Source organism: Cavia porcellus, unplaced genomic scaffold (assembly GCF_034190915.1).
Source record: "Cavia porcellus strain 051 isolate PalLab524CR breed Dunkin Hartley unplaced genomic scaffold, mCavPor4.1 scaffold_4, whole genome shotgun sequence".
NCBI classification, from domain to species: domain Eukaryota; kingdom Metazoa; phylum Chordata; class Mammalia; order Rodentia; family Caviidae; genus Cavia; species Cavia porcellus.
Window position 1 is genome coordinate 91,063,738 of NW_026947487.1, and position 17,556 is coordinate 91,081,293.

Here is a 17,556-nt window from a genome sequence, read left to right on the forward strand (position 1 = left end):
TGCCTGTCACCAAGTACTAAACTAAAATTTAAATGGGTCAAAGATCTAAATATTAAAACAGAAACACTAAATCTGTTGGAAGACAAATTAGGTAGAAATGTTGAAGACGTAGGGGTAGCTAGAGAATTCATGAACAAAAATCAAACCACATGGGAAATACTTCACAGAATCAATAACTGGGATTATGTCTTATTAAAGAGTCTCTGCATGTTTAGAGAAATCTCCAGCATAGCGAAAAGAAAACCCACAAATTGGGAATATATTTTAGTGAACTGTCCCTCAGACAAAGGACTTCTGTCTAGAACATATAAAGAATTAAAAAGAAATGTTCAGCTTCATTGGTCATTAGAGAAATGCAAATTAAAACCACACTGAGATTCCATCTCACTCCAGAAAAATGGACAGGATAAAGAAAGCTACCATCAACAAATGCTGGAGTGGCTGCGGGGAAAAATGGACTCTTTTGTACTGTTGCTGGGAGAGTAGACTGGTACAATCACTGTAGAGGTCAATCTGGAGATTCCTCAAAAAACGTGGATTGGAATTCCCATTTGATTCAGCTATTCCATTTTTGAGCATATTCCCAGAAGAATTGAGAACATCATACCGTGATATATGTGCACCCATGTTTATAGCAGCACAATTTGTAATAGCTAGATCTTGGAAAGCACCTAAGTGTCCATTAACTGAGGAATGGATAAAAAACATGTGGTATTTTTATACAGTGGAGTACTACTCAGCTATAAAGAATGATCACAGTGAGATATTTATAAATAAATGGATGTAACTTGAGATCATACTCATAAGTGAAATAAATCAAACTCACACATGTGTAAATACTGCATTGTTTCCCTAGTGTAAGAAATAGTAAGAGTACATAAGATAGAAAAATCCTCAACAAATACAGTGAAAGGATAAGAATCTGCTCAAAGGAGAAGAAAACATATCTCTGCAAAAAGGAGGAAAAAGGAAAAGGAAGGGAAAAGAAAAAATATCTAAAATTGTATAAACATACTTAGGATAGTTAAGATGATTGTGCTACAAATTCCGTAAGTTTTTGGAATAAAAGAGCTAACATTCATAGGATTGGAACAATTATTCATGTTAGTGTCTGGCAATCTGAGGAACCCTTGATGATCATTATGTAAAATAACAGCCCTAGTTATGCTCCTACCACCTTGTTTTGAAGGCCTATATGATCATTGTTAGGAGTCTTTGCTATTGTTACTTATTTGTTTTTTCTGTTTCGTGTTTTCCTAGTATTTGTTTTGGTTTGTTTTTCTCTCAAATACAGAAAGGATAGGTAAATTCATAGAACTTCTTCTAAACAGTTTATAAAAATCAATTATATTATGTGTAATGAAATGAACAGCTACTTTGAAGAAAATAGATATTATGGTATCCATTGCTGATACTATATTGTCATGCAGTGTAAGCCAGTAGCGCTATTATTTGTTGTTCAGAGTGATTTTAGTCTGTTTTATATTGTTTAATTTCAACGTACATGAAGGTATGGACACTAATTTGAATGAGAATAAGAGCCATTGTTGATTTTTATATTGTCTGGTTTTGAGGGCCTATAATGTTTTCCTCACTCTGTTCTGATCTGTTTACTACTATTTTGTTTTGTATGAATTCATTGTGTGTGAAAACGTGGGCAACTATTTGGAAGAAAACAAAAGTCATTATGGTAGCCCTGGTCGATCTCCTGTTATCTTGTTTTGAAATCTGTGTCACTTTTCTTCTGATCTACTTCGTTATGTTTTGTTATGTTTAGTTTTACCCTCTTTAAAATAAAAAAGAAAACGAATGATGTATAAATATCTATGAAAGTAATGAATAATAATTTATAGAATTTTTTTAAATGATGAGGTGTGATAAAGACTAATGGTAAAGACAACTGAAGTTGAGAGTGCAGTGATATTTTTGCCTGAGAACATATTTAAGGAGGCTTTTACTAGCCCATTGGGTTTATTATTCCATTGGGTTGCTGAAATAAAATATAGTCCTGTGTGTCTGTATACTAACTGCAGATCAAACATGCTTGAAAAAGTTTGCGTTTGTACAAGACACATTCAGTCATGCCTTCTGTCTCTTGCTAAATGATGCCATATTCGGAGACAATAAATTGTTGTTATCTGAACCACCCAGTTTGTTGAAGAAATGCTTCAGTATTCATGGAGGACTAGGTGGTAGGACCCATGCAGATATCAAAATTCAAAAATATTAGTGTCTCTTATATAAAATGTCATAGTGTTTTCAAATAAACTATGTATATTCTTAAATTTTTTTTGTACTAGGGATCTAACTCATGACCTTGCACTTGCCAAGCAGGTACTTATACCACTGAGCTAAATCACTGGCTAAACTATGTATATTCTTTCATACAAATTAATAAATTACTTACACTACAGAGTAAGAACATGACTCAATAGTGTCATGACGCTATGGATACTAGGTCAGGTGATGGAATAAAAATGCACACAACTAGACATTAGACCGAGCTCTAAAGAAGGAACTTCTCAACCAACATCAGAATGACAAGAGTCCTCTATGATGGAAACTACAATCATTTGCCAGAAAACAACCGTTAGAAGTTGTAATGTATAAAAAGAGATGACAGTGAGTCCAGAATGACCCTTACTATGTTTCACATTGTTTCTGTGTCTTTATTTTATGGACTTGTCCCTGGTATTAGCGTAGGGGGCATAGTCAATGAGAACAGTGTTTGTAAAAAGGAAAATTTTTCAGATATTATTGGAGTGCCAATAAAGATGGAAACATTTTCAGGTGTGATTGCAGTAGACATGCTGTGAAATTATAAACCTGGGCTAAAATCAGAAGTCTGGGTTGAAAGAAGTGAGTATCATATGAGAGCATGGAACAGGAAGAAAGGCAGGGTCTAAAGCGGAATCGGTGGGGTGGTTGCTGGGTGCTAGTTCTAAATTACTGGAAGGTGCCAGTAAGACTCCTTTTGATTCCTCTTTGAGAACCATTCCTTGCCCCAAAAGTTCCTCAACATTGGAGAATTATGGAGAACTACCATGGAGTATAGAGAAAAGAGGAGTAAGAAATATAAAAAGAACTTATTAGCAATGACCTTACTGCACAAAGAAAATTGGAACATGACATAGCAGATATCAGAGGTCAAATTTTCTACCTTTGCTCTCACACATTATAATTATATGTCATAATGCATATTGTAATGTGGAAGTGCCAAGCCAGATGACCTAATAGATATTTTTAATTTCTAATTTCTTTGCTGCAAAATTAAAGTATTAATCAAACTAAAAGCTTGCTAGGCTGGTTAAAGGTTGTCTTTGCACAGAAGTAATAGGGCTGCCGTTCTCTTCAATTTATTGATGCCCTCTGCATGGATCCTCAGGGAGGGTCTGTAAGAATGTCAGCTGAACCAAATGTTTCCCTTTCTCTTCTTGCAGTTGCAGTGGATTTTCCCAGGGTTTTGCATTGATGTTGAACACAGTGAGAATCTAGGAACACAGTAGAGGATAAAAGTTTTGATCAAAACAAACAAAACCTTGGAGGATGAAACCAAAAGTACTTATCAGTTCCTTGGAATTAACAACTACCAGCTGTAGTAATTCATGGATTTCTACATTTAAAGCATTCTACAATTTAAAAAAAAGAAAATCTTGAATTTTACAAATCCCTCTTGTAATAATTAATCTGAACTACTGTGAAATTTCACAAGTGCATGTGCTATTTCTCTCCTTTTGAGATTATTTCATTATTCCTTACTAGAACATCTTTTGTCAACACATATAAAATAGGAGATTTTTTCTCCAATTTTACCAAATACTACTAATATTTATTAAAAATTATGTTATGAATAAATATATGTGTTTATTACAGTATCTAACATTTGGTTCAACTTATTCAACAAGTTGAGATGGATGTGTTAAGTCACTTGTTGTCCAGTGATAAATATACAATAAAGAAATAAAAAGCCCAAAAATTACTAATAAAATCATGCCTTCTTACTTATGCATGACTGGATTGTACTAGTAAAGCTAAAAACCTATTCAAATAAGGATTTTCTTTAAAATAACACCATTTAAAGATACTTTTCACCTTACTGTGTATTTCAACAAGAGTGTCAAGCATTTTATTTACGGATTATCAAAATCGTCTCTTTTTAATGATGAATTACCTAAAGTTTATAGGTTAATAACTATTACTAGCATTATTAAGTGACAAGTTTTGTTATTAATATTAATTTCTACAAATAAAACATGGCAGGTTTCAGTACATATTTCTTCTCAATTTATCATTGTTCCTCTTATCAAGATACAGAATCTGATTCTACTTTTGAACATGAGTTAGCTTGAATAACTAAAATTACTCGGGAAAATGCAGTTGTGAGTGTTAATCCTGGTATGTGAACTTTACTGGGTTAAGAAACATTTAACAAACTAGTAAGCGCAGCATGCCCCTGGTGCGGCTAGGTGGCTCATGAAATTTTCGCCTTGCATAGTGTATATCGTACCAGATCCTCACTGGCATGGTTCACTATTCTGTTTCGTCATTATAAACCCAGCCCCTTTGCTCTGCCATGCTTTTCCATTGTGGTATTTCTGCCTTGGAGCCTGTCAACCATGTATTCAGTCTCTTAAAATTGTGAAGTTAATTAAGCCTTTCTTCTTTTAATTTGTGAATGGAAAAAAGCATGTGCTTCCTTTCTGCTTCACATTTCTGGTGTTCTTCCCGAATCTCAGCTGACATGTACTCAGAGGTCTGAGCCATTCAGAGTCCAAGTATAGACATTCTGGCTGACAGTATGCTCTTAATTCTGAGCTGATCTGTACCATAAACAATTAAGCTTTTTAGGAAAGAAAATTCTTTCATATGAAATTCAGGCAAGCTTTTATGTAGTTCTTTCCAGAATTGCCATTCAGTTATACTTTCAAAACCCCAAATAATACTCTCAGGTGAACAAAATGACTCCTCAGAACTCTTAGAAGTGGCAAATTACTACATAAAATCACAAAGCCTTGAGATTGATTTGTATAACCAGTAGACAACAAAATATTAATCAGAATTTATTGTGGTACTATACTTAAATATTTATATGAATTATCTAATTAATTATGATAATGTTATTATGTGGTCTGTATTGTTATCTTCATTACAATGATGACAAAAAGGACAAGAAAAATTAATTATTATATAAAAGTCATTTAGTAATGATAGAGAGGCCTACTGATACTTTTAGTTGCCATAAAATATCTCTGTGTATTCTAAGATAACATTCCTGCTTCTCCCACTTAAGATCATCACTCATTGATCTAGCTCAAAGCTGAAGACCAATTTTCTCCATTCATAAGGAAAGCTGAGGCCTTATCCTTATTGATAATCGTTATCTGGTCTCTGGTGTGGTTTTCCAGTGTCATGGAAATGATCCCCAGATAAAGTTATTACTGAGCATTTTGTAGGAGGTAGATCTCAATGGCTGAGAAAAAAGAGTAATATTTATTTTGCTGAAATGAGGAATGTGAAGTTATGATAGAAGGAAAAGAATGATAGAGTCTTCATGTAGATTTAAGGATTGGGACATAAGAACATGAAACTTCACAATTACTAGTGTACCATTGGTAAAGCCTGGTCAGTCGTCTGGAAAAAAAGATTAAATTTTAGTCTCAGATGTGATGAGAAGCTGCATTTAAATGGTCAACAGAGATAAACTTCTTCATTACTTCTTTAAGAGAGTAGTATGCTCTCCTACAAGATACCTTCCTCTTAAATTCAAATAAATACAGCTTAGTGTAATGGTACCCACCTATAATTCTAGTACTCTTGGAGCCTGAGGCTGGAGAATAGCAAGTTAGAGCTCACCCCAGGCAACTTTGTGAGGCCATGTATCAAAAATTAAATATACACAGAAAAACAGTTAAACAAGTAACTCAGTGCAAAGACCCTGGGGTTCAATCCTCTCTCTCTCTCTCTCTCTCTCTCTCTCTCTCTCTCTCTCTCTCTCTCTCACACACACACACACACACACACACACACACACACATTAGAACAATTTAAATAAGCATTTGATTCACCATGAGATATTTGCAACCAGTGGCATGTTTTGTCTAAATAACAAAAAGTATAAATTTAATTTTTACTTGCAAAAAGATGACTGGTTTCGTTTTTGCTAAAAAATTTGTGTTTCTCAATGTCCTTTCTATAATCTTCTGGGATAAGCATAGATAGAATTTTTCTTTCTTCTCTATATTTCATCAAGAAGCCCTATGGCCCTATCGGATTCCCCTGTGCTCAGATTTCAAAGCATATGTCACTAAAGGTTTCACTAAGAATCTTCCCCAAACTCATTAGACCATTCTAAGTAGCAGGCAGGGAGACCATACAGAAAAATCATAAAACAAACAAACAAAATACTGAGAAAAGTCAATTTTAAAAAAAGCACACACAAAAAAAAAATGAAGAGGGGATGGTACTCAATCTAAATTATTTCCCATATTTGACAGAAGATTGTTTTTCATACATCGGGTTCAGAATAAAATAGCATATTACCTAGTGCTTATGGTCATGCATACCAGTAACCAACTTTCTTCAGTCAGTGTTAATTCTTCTATCACTTTGTTTTCTTTAGTGAAGCTCTGTATAATTATCGCCTCATCCAGGAACTATTTGCAAATGCCTATGGATCTATTGCCTAAGAAGTTTTTTTTTTTTTTTTTTCCAGAAATGAAATTTAGTGTAAGTCAAATTCAGGGATATATGCATAAACATCCTATGTGAGTGTAATTTTATATAGCTTTTCTCTTCATATGTTTAGAGAACAGTAAAACGAGATTTCCCTAACTTGTATACATATCAAGCCAACGTATAAGTAAACAAAGGAGAGCACAGAGAAATGAAAATCACCCTACCACCCTGAGACTTTTAATAGTTTCCTTGGCCAATAATACACCAAGCCTTTTCTCATTGTGGTCTTAGAATTTCTTCATTCTTTGATGTATACCCATTACTGGTACATTATCATTGTTTCCATTATTAATGCTAGCTATAACAGAAAAAAAGTTACAGATTTTGTTTTTGTTAAGTGACTTTTAAATTAATGCATTTTTTTAGTCTTTTAAAAATTAGCGCAGGTTTTTAATACATAATAATAGTGTTTGGGGCGATTGGTACATGGATATAATGTACTTTGCTGAATTTAAATGTCCCCCATCTTTCTCCACCTCTGCTGTGTTCTGACTCCCTTCTGCATCTCCAAAAGTCTACTTAGTGACAAACAAACTGAAAGTGACACAATACAAAAGTAACACAAATATTAATCATGTTCTCATATAGGAACAATGATCTCAAAGTGAAAGAAATCAGAAAAAACAATTCTCTTCACAGCATGCTAAAAAAAAGTATGTAGGAATCAACCCAATCAAGAAAGTGAAAGATAAACCTACAAAATTCTGGAGAAATTATAGAGAACATTAGAAAATGGAAAGGCACCTCTTGTTATTGGGTTGCCAGTTACTATGGTTAATATGATAATACCAAAAACACTCTACAGATTTAACACACCCTCTGCTAGAGTTACAGCATTCTTCACAGTTCTCAAAAAAAAAAAAAATCCTGAAATTCATATGAAATGAGAGAAGTCCCAGAAATAGCCCTGAGTATAAACAGCAGTGCTGGAGGTATCACAGTACGGATTTCTATTTATACAACAAAGCAGTGTTAACAAAAATCACCACAGCACTGACACAAAACAGATATGTAGACTAGTGCAATAGGACAGAAGACACAGAAATACCAGAGGCACCTACTGCTGTTTTATTTTTAACAAAAGGACCAACAACATATGTTGGAGAAAAGAGAACCTCTTGACAAGAGATGTTAGAAAAGAAATGGTTATCCACTTGTGGAAGATTGAATACAGATCCCTATTTCCAGTTTATACAAAAATCAAATTACAAAGGATCAATCATAAAATTCAAAACTGCTGGAATATGTCATAGATCATAAAGCTATAGGATTATGCAAAGACTTTCTGCTTAAAACTCCAGTAGAACAGGAAAAGTATCACAACTCATTGAATGGAATTACATCAAATTAAAATGCTCCTGCAAAGCAAAGAAAATATTCAACAAATTGAAAAAATAAATTACAGAATGGGGTAAAAGTACTAGCTCTTCTTTTCATAGAAGATCAATATCAATTTTTTTAAATAAATAATTACTTCCAAAAAATGACCATACAAAAATGTGTCAAAGTTTTGAATAGAGATTTATTAAAAGAAGTACAAATGACCAAAAAGTACATAAAAAACTGTTGAATATCTTTAGTAATTAGTGAAATAGAAATAAAGGAACTCTCCTAAATCCTTGTTTAAAATGTACTCTAATACAACTTCTATGGAAATAAGTAATATGCAGATGCCTCAGAAAACTGAAAAGAGAAATACAATTTCACCCAGCTATCTCTCTCCTGGGTATACAACTTAAAGAATTAAATGTATCATTGTACAGGGATACATGTATAACCATGTTTATAGTAGCACAACTTACAAAAGGTAACTTCAGAAATAGCCTAGATATCTTTCAACAAATGAATGCAGAAGGACTATGTGTGATTATATGTATATCTGTATGTATGTATGTATATGTATTCAGCCATATCATCATTTCATTTGAAGCAAAATGGGTAGTGATAGCAATCATCATGTTAAGTGAAATAAACATGGACAAGAAAGTTAGATATTTGCATGTTTTCCTGTATGTGAAAAACCTAAAAAAATAAAAATTGATGAATAATATCTAGATGCTTTGGAATTTCTAGTACAAATATATCCTAATTTGAATTTCCAAATTTTGAATTTATGATACACCATTTTTTAGGACAATCATAGTCCCCAATCTGATGGCCTATGAAGAATTACTTTTTACTTAGTTTATTTATTAATGAGTAAAATGTTCACAGTCAGTAATGTAGATGTGACACTGATTCTTCCACAATAAAGATTCTAACAAAATATGTTTTAGACCACTTAAGTGTGCAGCCTATACTGACCACAGACAAACACTGACATCTGAACAATTACTATGTTCACATTGTAACAGGATAGAAATTTTTAAATTTTATTATTTGTGTTATACTCTTTTAAATCTAGATATTCTTTCATACATTCACAACTGCACCACTCTGTCACTATCTCCCTAATCCTTATTGAAGATATGCAATTAAGATTTTTTTTTCTGCTTCACAATTTCAAAAAAGAACATTTTTGTTCACAGGATTAAAACTGTCTATCAGGCTTTCTTTTTCATCAAGTACTATCAAAAAGTTGCATTGATTTGCTATGTTTTTATGTAATTAAAATGAAAGAGAGAGAGGGAGGAAGAATTAGTTCGTCATTTCATATATGATATTTGAAATCACTTGCCATGCAAATCTGGATTTTTATTTTTCATAAAGTAGGATCCATCTGGAAACAGAACATATATCCACACATGGAAAGCAAGAAAGCTCTTCTAAGTTGCTGTTAGATGACAGAATACAGAATATTGTCAAGACCTCTGCCAAGAACTACACAAGGGCATTGATATTCAAATACATTATCATAATACAGATCAAATTCTGCTTAAATCTATGCCTGCGCTATAATTTCATTTTTTTCAAATATTTGAAGACTATCTGATGGATTGCTAGTTCTCAGAAACTAATAATGTTTCAGAATTCCTTATCAAGACAATAGCACAGTCAACCCTTTCCAGGATATGATCCTACATTGAATTTTAAAGAATCTCTTAGGTTCAGTATCTATTTTGTGCCTTTAGAAATTGTTGTTTTGCCAACAGAATCATTAAGTATACAGAATGTGTTCCAATTTAACATTTAAATGTTAAGGAAAATCAGTATTATAAATGTGATAAAGTTCAAAATGTAACAAAAGGAGAAAAAAACGAACAGTTCGTTGGTGGTGGGTCACTCTTGGTATCTTTAGAAAATAAAATTTCATCTACAAAGTTGTTTGATCATGATCCTGCAAGAGGAAATTCCAACTTGTTTTCTACCATGGATGTGGCCAATGTGCTTATCAATTTTATGATATGCTTCCCATAATAAACATTCTAGAAATATATACCTCTGCAATATGCGTCTGCCAGGAAGATGACCCAGTTTTCATCAGATTCAAAGAAATACAATTCAAGAAGACTAAGAATTCAAATAAGAAGATGTCTCTTCTCTCAGTTAAATCTCTTAAGGGTACCAAAGGACATGGCTAGAGTTACCTGATTTCATGGATTTAAAAATCAATTGTGAGATTCATAAAGCGTAATCTCTGACGAGTTATTCCACTGTTTTTGACCTCCTACTTGTTATCCAAGCTTGGATAAGACAATAATGCATACTTTTCATGCTTGCTTTGAACACTAATTATATTAAAGTAGGCAAAGCATATATATATATATATATATATATATATATATATATATATCCAAATAATATCATGTAGGTAGTATTAACTCTTATTAACAAATTGTTAGCTTTTATCTAAAATATACTTTGGAGATATCTGTGTGCCTTTTCTGTAAATTCCCCATTTTTCTTCCCTCTTTCTAACAGATGGAAAGTTTTAATCTGACTTTTAAAAAACCTAAATAGATCACAGGTAACTACAATAAAATTTGAATATATATATATATATATATATATATATATATATATATGATTCTTTAAAAATTTAAAGAAATAGAATATTTTGTGGTCACAGGTTTTAATATGTAAGACAACTTCTGATTTCATTTATTTATGAGACAGAGTCTTTCTATTCAGTTCAGGTTGGCCTTGGACTCACTGTGTAGCCCAGACTGGCCTTGAACACACAGTGATTCTCTTGCATCAGCCTCCCAAGTGGTGGGATTACAGGTGTGCAACCACCACACCCAGCCTAGTGATTTAAGTCTTCAATACCTTTCATGTTAGCCGTGTAACCTAAACTAATTTAACTGTTTGACTTTCTTATCAATAATATCTTATACTAGTAGCTGTCTGAAGTCGCTGTAAGTCGTTTAGCAACTCAGCAACTAATTTTTGAGCATCTACTATGTATCAACCACTGATGGCTCAGCCTTTACCCTGCTCCTCATCATCCCCCAAGAAACAGCTCTTTTAAGTGAGCATTAGAGTTTGTTTTCGATTGCTGCTGTAACATTAATTATTGCATCCTAATGTGCTAATGGGAAGCATATTTTCATCCTACGGTTCTGTGTATCACAAGCTTTTCAGAGTCTCACTGAACTAAAACCCAGCTGCAGGCAGTGTCCCACCCTTCAGAGGCCGAGGGACAGGTTTCCTTGTCTTTTATAGCACTTCTTTTCTTGGCTAATGTGCTCTGTCTTCAAAGCCAGCAGCTCTGTATCTCTGATCATTTTGCTGTTGTAATGTTTCTCTGCCCACAGCCTTTCAGAATTCTTGTCATTACATTTGGCTCAAATAATTCAGAAAGACCTCCCCATCTTAATGTCCAATTTCCTTTGCCTATATGAGGTTCTACTGACTTGTTCCGTAGATTAGCGTATGGGCATCTCTGGAATATGGTCATTATGCTGCCTTCATGCTTAGCTTTAAAAGTTTATGTAAGAGCTACTTTTTTTTTCTTGGATTCAGGAGGTTGGGTGAGTACTTATTGCTTGGGAGCCAATATGGAAAGCACCTTTATTATTTGCCTAAATGCTTTATGGAGATGTCAGCTCTGCCAAGGTGAGCTATATGTTTTGCTCCAGCTAACCCCCACTGTGAAAAAATTATCTCTACTGTTAATGTGTTTAATTACCCAAGCTAAAGGGCATTAGGCAATGATACTCTGTAATGCTTACCATAAGGAAGGCCATCCTTTATCATTAGCAAACTGCTTAGTGGTGGAGCTCACAATTGTACATCTTACCTAGCAGATATGAGGAGCCCACTTATCAGTTTTTCTAATGAGATGAATCATGCGGTAGGGAGGAGGCTGGGAGAAGGGAGCTGGGTTAATGTTCCTAGGGGACTAATTAGAATCAGGTGAGTGCTGGAGAAAACAAACAAGGTATTTCCATTATAATCCACTGAAAAGGCCTAATTAACAGGAGTGATGGGCTTTGCTTAAAGACCCCAGGAGAATGCATGAGACCCAATTTAACTTTGCTGTCCTGGTGACTAGAGAACAACAGGTCTAAATGTATTATTTTTTAAGTAAATGTAGAAAAACGTTCATTTTGTGGTGCATTTACCATAGCCTGTGTACAAACAAAGAATCTTAAAAAGATAAACTAATGAAAAAAGTAGAACATGGAATAGTGGTTACCAAGGGTATGTGTGTAAGGAACTATGGATATGTTGGTCAAAATATATACAATTTTGGTTATATTATGAATAATTTTGGGGGGGCCTAATATATAGCATACTCAAAACAGTTAATAGTATTTTATTGTTTGCTCAGAATTTAATAAGGGAGCACATTTGAAATATCCTCATTCCCTCTCCATATACACATACACACAGCAGTAACAGTCCTGGTTGATAGATGTTTTCATTAATTTGACTGAGAGCATCAGTACACATTGAATAGCTGTAGCACTTTATCACATTGTACATCTTGAACATATGTGTGTAAATACATATGTATATATGCTTTCAAAACACAAATATAAAGCATATTTTCAAGAAAAGAAAATTTAGAGAGAATTTGTTATATCTGTTATACCTTCATAAAGGAGATGTAATTAAAAACAATTAAGTCATTAAAAGAGGAAATATTAACTTCAGTGGGAGGCCAATAACAAGCTGATAATTCAAGTGGTAGCTTTGTGAGAATAGATGATAGCCACTGAGCAAAACAAGGGAGATTTTAGGCCAGTAGGACCATCACCAGCAAAAGGACATTGGATTGTGTTTCTTCTAACATTCACATTTTCTGGTACACACCCATATGCAGGAATAATTTAGCTGAGGTGCTCTCTTTTTTTTTTTTTTTTTTTTTTTTTTTTTTTAATTTTTATTTAAGGAGAAAAGAAAAGAAAAAAAAACAGTGAAGGGTACAAGTTATACAGATTTACAGAAGAAAAAAAATGCGCAGTAGGAAATCACTAGTTAATAGATTACATATTGCCATCTTAGAAATAATTGTTCAAGTCACAGAATTAAAGTTTGTAGAGTGGACATTCCAGCAATGATACTGCAAACAGTTCTGTTCAATGATCCATTAGAACTCTGTGATATCATTTTCTGTCTTATACATTTAAATATACATGCAGTTATATAGTTTAGAGCATTTTCTTTTCCTCTCTTTTGTACAGTGACTATTACACATTTTGGGTTTCATTGCTCCCACTTCTTAAAACCACATAAGTTTTAAATTTATCACTTCAGCAAAGTTATTGTTCTTTCAACAAAAGGTATACAAGGTATTCTAGCCGCAGGGTGCATAAGCAGAGAAAGTGTCTCCTGCAGTGATACTCTGCATTTCTACTAAATTAACTGCACAAGAACCAACCATGTTACTTCATGACATTTAGTTTTTGTAATCTGTTTAACGCCGTGGTTTGCACATGAAGTATTCTGACGCACTTTTATGTTTTAGATACTACAAAAGCACATTAGAAGTGCAATAGGGATTCTTTTACAGACAATATAACTTATTACAAATTCCATTTTCAGAAAAATTACACTGAAAAATCCCATCTTGTCTTATGATTTTTTCCCCTCAAAATTGCATTTTACCTCCTGCTTGTCTTCTGTCTCTTGTGTCTAAGCATCTTCACTTTGAGATCTCCCTGATTCACTCTCCTTTTCCCCCCTGTGGTAAATGAATTCAAATCTGTTATTAAAAGTAAAAATTCACAGCACTAGGAGATGCAGTCAGCATTGATGTTATATCAGAACTTTTACATATACTGTTGGGGGAGTTTTTCAACACGATTTGGACTCCAATATGGATTTGACTTCTTTAATCTCTTTTTGTTTCCATTAAAAGTGGACACTGACCTTCAACTCTGTGTACTGGGCAGGTGTTTATAAAATATCAGATTAGTAACAAAATATTTTCTGTCCATTCCTTCATAGTTTAAACACACTTATTATTAAAATAAAATTAAAACTTCCAGAGAGCTTTATCATCTAAGTGCACACCCTACTGAGTGTATATTGTACAAGTTCTATATCTATAAATATATGCACAGACACATACACATAAAGAAGCGTAATCACTTTTGTTTTTGTTTGTTAGTTGTGTCCTTTTTGGAAAAATTATGTCTAGATTAAAAGTCATATTTTAAAGAGTAGATTCATTTTGGGATTTTATTTATTTATTTGGTACTGAGAAGGAAACTCACAGCCTTGAGCTTGCCATCATTTTTGGATTTTAATAACTTTTATTGAATTCTAAATTTTCAAATTCTGCCACGCAATTCTTCAGAATTTATTTACCTTGCTTATTTCTAGATTTTTTGTAGATTGTTTTTAAAACATTTCTTATTTATGAGGTAGATACTATTCAACTATAATTTTGAATTATTTTGAGTGTATATAAGTAATGTATATTCAAGATGTGTGTAAGTAACTCTTTGATAGCTTAAAATTCAAATGTATAAGCACATTGTACAACTATCACTCTCTGTGCATGTATGTTTCAGGAAATACCTTGCTGAGTTAGGAAGCAAATTTCTGCTTCTAGCTTGAATGGTACGAGCTACTATTGAATTAGACCATCAAATCTGCAAATTTAGGAATCTTTAAGGTTATTTCTACACCTACATGCAGAGCTCAAGACTTCTCAGCAGCTTAGCTTCATAAAACTGTGAGTTTATTTAATTACATGAGACTTTCAATAGATCATCGCACTTGACCAGTGCCTATGATATTGTGACTTGAAAGAGCATATCTGCCACATCAATTCCTAGGAAGGGACATGTCCGAGTGGGCAGGAACACAGTCTTTCTTTACAATTAACAGAAGTCACATTTATGCTCTACCTTCCAATTTCTTCCTATGTTTTCTTTTTAATACAATTCTCTGAATTGAAACTTTGATAAGGACAACATATGTGATGTCTTTCCTCATCCAACAGCAGAGTCAGGGTGTGATAGCTAACTGCTGTGTCAGTTAGAAATGTCAGCTAATTGGATTATCATAGTTCTGGATATGGCCTAATGGAGATACTGAAGACAGAAGACTCCCCACACGTGAGCAGCACCTACCAGGAGGCTTGAAGTCTGAACAGAACAGATAGGGCAGTGAAGCAGGAAGTCTGGCTTCTGTTTCTTTGGAGGCACTCCAGTCATCACCCCCACCTGTACTTCTGTTTCTTGGTTTCCATTGCAGTCTTACAGCATTGACCTTCAGCCTCCAGGCTGGAGGACTCACATGGAACTCTCATGGACTCACATGGGCTCAACGAGCTCCAAGGCCTTTGACCTTTGACTAGATCCTTTGAATCTCTAGCACGCAATGCTGACAACCCTTTGGCACTCTTTACCTGAGTGCAGGCAGCTATTGCAAGTCATATATATCTTGCATGAAATCTGGGTTTTTAGGGAGCACTTGTCAATGCACAGGCCCATCACCTCTACAACAAACGAGTTAACAAGAGAAAAGAACATCAGAGTTTGAGTCTTCAATAATGAAAATCCAAAGATCTATAAAAAGATAGATCTAATATGAGTCTACAGAAGGTTACTATCTAATGGGTCTGCCTCTCCAGGTTTCCTTTGCTCTTTCTGTTGCAATCCTTCATTCCAGATACGGGTTAGAGTCCCTCAGAATTGTTTATGTTCAAGGGAGATGAGAGAGACAATAAACTATGTAGGTTTTCTAGGTTGCTTACGGCAGAATTTCTATGTAGTAGGGAACATGAAAACTTGCTTCTGTAGATTTTTCATATAACAGGAAAAACAAAGGATAGCATGCAGGTCAAACAGACCTTGCTTTTATGGTCTTTCCTATCCTCTATTTAAAGTACTTGGTGTACCAGGTGCCATATTTTAGAATACTGTATTCTTTACCCTAACATTATTCATTTTTAAAATATAAATAGCTATAAAAAGAGTAGTTACCTAAGATCAATGAATACTTTAAAAAATTTAAATGATGTGAAAGAATCCAAATCACTGTATAATCAATAAGAATTGAAGATTATTTACTAGCAACTTATAAGTAGCCCACATTTTAAGTATATACAGATATTAGGAAAAATGATTTGTCTGGTGATGATACCATTTCTGCATTTCTTTTCATAGTACTTACTATAAACAGGTAAGTGTGATATGTGTCAGAGAACCACATATAATGTTTGAAGCTAGACGGCCTGCAAATTTTATGCATCATGGTTCTTTCTATAACATAGGGTAGAAATGGGATCCATTTTTTATTATTGAAGTGAAGAGGTAATATCTGTAAATAGATATAGTTTTGAAATTTCTTATACAAATTGCTTTGAGGGCAAGTTACTGCCTGGGCTTGGTGGTGGAGTATAACTGGCTGATATTAGTGTCTCCTGATCATCTGCCATAAAGAGGAAGAATGAACAGGTAGGCTTCCATAATGCCAGAGGTGGCTGCCTAGCTCACACTTCAATCAGAACTACCCGAATGCTGCTTTTATCAGATAAAGACTTCAGCAATAACTTAGAGATATCTATAAGAATTGAAGATAATTTTTAAAAAAGACAATGACTCAGAACCCTGTAATACAAACTGACTTATATACAGGATTGTATGTATTTTAGGGAAGAGAATAATACAGAGTTAAGATTGTATCATGTGAAATTTCCCTTGCATGTATTTGATGTTATGTGCATTTTTATAAATATCATCATAAAGATGGTTGTGTTGGTCAAAGTTAATTTCAAATGTGAAATTCTATTCAGTGACAGGAATGCTTCAGTTTTATCACCAATACCTCTCAACTTTTATTAAGGTTAAAATTTAAGAAATGATAGCAATATAATTTTTAATTCAATAGTAGCATAAAAGTCCAGGGAATATAAATGCCAGCAGCATTGTATCATCTGTGAATACTCTAAATAAATACTAAAGATCTAAATTATTAACATTCTTTCCTCTGTATTATAAGTAGAAATCTGTAATGCTAATTTTCTTTTAGTATTTCTTTGAAATTCAGGAAAATATAGCTTGGTGAGCAAGGTTTTCTCCTACCCATTTGTTGGGGTCAGTGAGGAGGATCCTCTGCTTGAATAAATTATTTCCCCTAGTTGAAAACATTTTAATGGAAAAGGCCTCATTTGCAACTTGTCATTTACAGACAAACCACTAATCGCAGGAGAGCTTTCTTTGAAAGAAAAGGTAAAGGCAACAGAGAGTTTTTCAGGAAAGGTTTTAAAATTGTTAAAGTAATTGGCAACTATGAGGCATTAAACATCCTGCTAGCATAAACAGGTTAGTTACAAACCCTCCATGAGTGATTAGGAATAGGTTTTCATAACATAAATTTCAGAAAGGAATAGTTATTTCCTATCAACCACACAGAGTGCAGTGATTCAGAATAATCAGATTTAGTGAAAAAAAAATTACCTCCTGTATCAGTACATTT